Source organism: Nilaparvata lugens, unplaced genomic scaffold (assembly GCF_014356525.2).
Source record: "Nilaparvata lugens isolate BPH unplaced genomic scaffold, ASM1435652v1 scaffold9805, whole genome shotgun sequence".
Lineage (NCBI taxonomy): Eukaryota > Metazoa > Arthropoda > Insecta > Hemiptera > Delphacidae > Nilaparvata > Nilaparvata lugens.
This window is the reverse complement of record NW_024095548.1, coordinates 1-5,233: the sequence shown is the minus strand read 5'-3', so window position 1 is coordinate 5,233 and position 5,233 is coordinate 1. Positions and strand designations below refer to the sequence as shown.

The 5,233-nt window shown below is 37.9% G+C and overlaps 1 long non-coding RNA gene across 1 annotated transcript; it reads right to left on the bottom strand.

Annotated features, from left to right (window-relative positions):
* Positions 1-2,138: 2,138 nt before the first annotated feature.
* Positions 2,139-2,440, bottom strand: LOC120349396. The gene is made up of 2 exons (XR_005570329.1): positions 2,399-2,440; positions 2,139-2,294 (listed from the first exon to the last, which is right to left on the bottom strand). It is a non-coding gene; the product is annotated as an uncharacterized LOC120349396 (long non-coding RNA).
* Positions 2,441-5,233: the final 2,793 nt, after the last annotated feature.

Genomic DNA, 5,233 nt, shown 5'->3' with positions numbered 1-5,233 from the left:
GGAGCTTGCAGATGTCCCAATTGCTACATTGATAGAAGAACTACCGAGATTATTGGAGCAGCTGAGGAAGGAGCACTTCTATCTACTAGACTTGGACATAACACAGGACTTTGCTGGAATATTCAACAAGAATGGAATGTGTGACTTTCTAACTACAAATCATTGTTTCTGCTTCCAAGGAGAATATAAGAAGACTATAATGTGATAGTAGATAACAATAAAACTGTTGGGATTGATTGCTTGACTTGGGTTAATAGTAATGTGAGGGTAAAAATTTATAATAAGTTTGTATGTCAAATCACAAGCCCTGTGTAAATAAGCAGTTAGGTAACCATATTGTAGACTTTATTGCCTGTCCAGATACAAGATTACGGGAAACCTTTACCTCTGATGCAGCTAAAATGCATGGTATTACACGTTTGGAAGCTACAATCTATAACTATTGTTTAACAAATAGAGACAATAGCAAAATCTTTGACCCTATTCAAGATAGCTTGTCACTCTTGAATGATAGTAGAAATTATTTCCAAAATGCCCCAATTTATTCTGTGTCCTTGGCTAAAATGTGGAGAAAACTGACAGATAATTTAAAAAATAGTTGTTGTTTGGTCTATAATGATCTTCTACAGTATGTTTACTGGGGTAATAGCAATACCAGGAAATTGACTGGAGTACAAGTAAAGCTCCCCACTGAGCCACAACATAGAAATAAAATAATTTCTTATGTTATTTCTGCATTCAGTTTCAATCTACTACCTATAAATTATGTAGAAATTTTTGAGGATCCATTAAACAAGAATAATATCAGTTTCTCACAAAAGTGTTATATTAAGAGTGGTGAGACATATTTCTCCAAGTCAACCACAGTTTTCTCTACCATATCCAAAGTTGTTGACCTAGATGAGTTGGGCCTTGTAGCAACAGGTAACTTGATACCACAAGTCTTAAGAAAACGAGCAAACATAACTTGTAAGCTTCTCCCTACCCTGTTAAAGAGATACAGCCCTTGTCTCCTATCACAGTGCTATCAGCCAAGAAGCGTAAGCTAGAACTGGATGAAATTGATCTAAAACGGAGGAAAGTTGAGTTTTTAGAGGCTACAGAGAGCATAAGGAGCAGCACAAACAACTTATAGAATTTGAGGAAGAAATAGAAAATTTGAGAGAGGAACTTGAGCCATTCACATTGGCGAAATTTTGAGCCTAGTGGGGTTTATAATGTGACTGCATTTTCTGTAAATAATAAAGGAAATTTCCATATGTAGGTGTTTTAGGAGAAAAGGAAGGTTCGAAACATGTTTACTTTGTAAAGGGCTCTCATAAAAATGTTTTTCTAAATGCATACAATGCAATAGAAGACCTTAAGAAAGTGGGTTATTTTGTAATCCCTTACACTGACAAAAAAGAAATAATTTGTCTACCAAGGGAAGAGAAAATTTGTGTAATTACAGTCAATGGTATGTCAAGCTATAATGGTCATACATTTCCTAGAATAGAATCACTCAAGTTTCTGTCAGATGTATGGAAAAACTTGGAAGACACTCCCTTCACACAGACAGAAGTGGAGCAGTATAATAACATCACAATGCTGGAAATTAAAGGGAAAGTAAAAGTAGGACAGTGTAAAAGATTGGAAGAGTTACCACAAGGTATAGAGTTAGTCATTATTGCAATAAAAGAAGTGTACAATAGAAACAATACTCGGTATATCCTACAGTTTGAAAATGTGGAAGCATTTTCAAACTATTGGTTAGAGGAAGAATTTGAAAACCTGAACATAGATTTGAATTATAAAATTAGAATCAAGCTAGATGTTTTATTCCCAGTAGGAATAAGGAAAGAGTTACTTTCTGTATTTGATTTGGCCATAGATATGCTTTGATGTATGTATAATAATTTAAAAATAAAGAAAATTATTGTGACAATCCTCATGACATTGAGCTCTCACCCCTTCTCCTGATTCCTCTCTCATTTTTTCTTTCCTGCTAAACGAGTGGAGGAGGAGGACAAAGGAGGAGAACAAAGGAGGAGAACGGAGGACAATTTTTGTCCTCGGAGGGGAGGAGGAGGAGAACAGAGTACAAAGGAGGAGAAAGGAGGACAAAGGAGGAGGAAAAATTTAAGTAAAAATGAACTTACATGTGTTGATTTGACGAAATGAAATAATCGGATTCTCTCAGCTCCTCGACTCGGTTCAGGTAGCTTAGCTCCTCGGCTATGATTTTCTAGATGCAGGTAAGGTTCCTTCACGAGAGCACAATTGCTTATGAGACCGAGTTGTGAGGTGAGAAAATGCTGTGGAAAAACAATGTAACCAAACTGTAACACTAAATATATATTATAAATCATTTAGTGTTATTTCACAAAAATATGAGAATATAACAAAAATTTTCACTTACAATCAATAATGACCTCGTGCTAAAGCTCTGGGAGTATCGGCAGTGTTCGCCAATTGTGATACACGCCTCCTTTGTGTTTCTATCTCACTCGTACAAGCATGCAACAGACAGAGAACGACTTGCTATATAATCGCTTTTCTCAGTGGAAAATCATCATTCACGTTAGAGAGCTATTAGTACGCGCTTCTCGACACCATGGACAAGTCACACCGTGCATCCTCTCCTCATCTTATTGCCTCCGGAGAGGGAACTCAACTTCTGGGAGCAGCAGAAGCGCCGCAGCACGGCTACAACATCAGCTGTCGCCTCCACCTCTGGCGCCCCCTCCTCCTCCTCAGCCTCAACCTCAGATCCCTTGAAGAAACAAGGGATCTTCGTCCAAGATGAGGATTCCAGCATCATCGTGGGAGACAGCAGCCCTCCCCCGCAAGCTACTGGGCACCACGCCGAGTGGCTCCTTTATGCTCTCCCTGTAGCCTCTAAAAACTCAACTTTCCTCCGTTTTAGATCAATTTCATCCAGTTCTAGCTTACGCTTCTTGGCTGATAGCACTGTGATAGGAGACAAGGGCTGTATCTCTTTAACAGGGTATGGGAGAAGCTTACAAGTTATGTTTGCTCGTTTTCTTAAGACTTGTGGTATCAAGTTACCTGTTGCTACAAGGCCCAACTCATCTAGGTCAACAATTTGGATATGGTAGAGAAAACTGTGGTTGACTTGGAGAAATAGTCTCACCACTCTTAATATAACACTTTTTGTGAGAACTGATATTATTCTTGTTTAAATGATCCTCAAAAATTTTCTACATAATTTATAGGTAGTAGATTGAAACTGAATGCAGAAATACATAAGAAATTATTTATTTCTATGTTGTGGCTCAGTGGGAGCTTTACTTGTACTCCAGTCATTTCCTGGTATTGCTATTCCCCCAGTAAACATACTGTAGAAAGATCATTATAGACCAAACAACACTATTTTTTAAATTATCTGTCAGTTTTTCCTCCACATTTTAGCCAAGGACCAGAATAAATTGGGGCATTTTGGAAATTTCTACTATCTTCAAGGTGACAACTATCTTTGAATGGGTCCAAGATTTTGCTATTGTCTCTATTTGTTAAACAATAGTTTATAGATTGTAGCTTCCCAACGTGTAATACCATGCATTTTAGCTGCATCAGAGGTAAAGGTTTCCCGTATCTTGTATCTGGACAGGCAATAAAGTCTACAATATGGTTACCTACTGCTTATTTACACCAGGCTTGTGATTTGACATACAAACTTATTTATAAATTTTTAACCCTCACATTACTATTACCCAAGTCAAGCAATCAATCCCAACAGTTTTATTGTTATCTACTATACATTATAGTCTTCTTATATTCTCCTTGGAAGCAGAAATGATTTGTAGTTAGAAAGTCACACATTCCATTCTTGTTGAATATTCCAGCAAAGTCCTGTGTTATGTCCAAGTCTAGTAGATAGAAGTGCTCCTTCCTCAGCTGCTCCAATAATCGGTATTTCTTCTTCTATCAATGTAGCAATTGGGACATCTGCAAGCTCCACTTTGTAAGGTATCCCCACTGGTTCCTGGTATTTTTGTTTCACTTCGTTGTAATTGTCATTGCCAAGCACTTGTAGAATCTTTTGAGACATATCACTTCCACTGTCCAATAGGTAAGGTAGCTTTGCTTTGACTCCATGTTTAGCTGACACCATATTTGAGAATTTGCCTCTTAAATATAAGTTGAATGCACCACATATATCCTTTTTTTAGAACGAAGTGTCTCTTATCCATTGCCTCACAATCATCCAAACCAGATTTTTCACAAGCATTATATTGTCACAAAAAGGTTCTGTAATAGGCACAAGATTTGAGTCATCCTGCACAAACAGTTTCTTCCCCAGAAGTGTAATCAATATTTCCAATGTCTGTCACAAGGTTGTCATCACACAAGTTTTCTGATAGAAGCCACAAACCAACCGCTCATTGGTAGGCTTGATTTTTTACCACAGAGCATAGGCACATTAAACACCTTAGAAGTATCCATGTTTACTCCACACCGTTGACACTATCAAACTGAACGAATGCAGATCAATGCAGGGTATTTATAGTAAGATAGTTGAGAAATGACGTCATACAGAATTATTGAAACAAGATTTGGATGCTCACAAAGACTGGTCATGTGATATGGTGTGTGATCATGTGACAGGGGTAGGAGGAGTGGGGGTCGTTGAAACAGCCTTCGTTGAAAGCATAGCAAGGTGATTTCAACGAAGGCTGTTTCAACGACCCCCACTCCTCCTACCCCTGTCACATGATCACACACCATATCACATGACCAGTCTTTGTGAGCATCCAATCTTGTTTCAATAATTCTGTATGATGTCATTTCTCAACTATCTTACTATAAATACCACTGCATTGATCTGCATTCGTTCAGTTTGATAGTGTCAACGGTGGAGTAAACATGGATACTTCTAAGGTGTTTAATGTGCCTATGCTCTGTGGTAATAAAATCAAGCCTACCAATGAGCGGTCGGTTTGTGGCTTCTATCAGAAAACTTGTGTGATGACAACCTTGTGACAGACATTGGAAATATTGATTACACTGCTGGGAGAACTGTTTTGTGCAGGATGACTCAATCTTGTGCCTATTACAGAACCTTTTTGTGACAATATAATGCTTGTGAAAATCTGTGGTTTGGATGATTGTGAGGCAATGGATAAGAGACGCTTCGTTCAAAAAGGATATATGTGGTGCATTCAACTTATATTTAAAGGCAAATTCTCAAATATGGTGTCAGCTAAACATGGAGTCAAAGCAAAGCTACCTT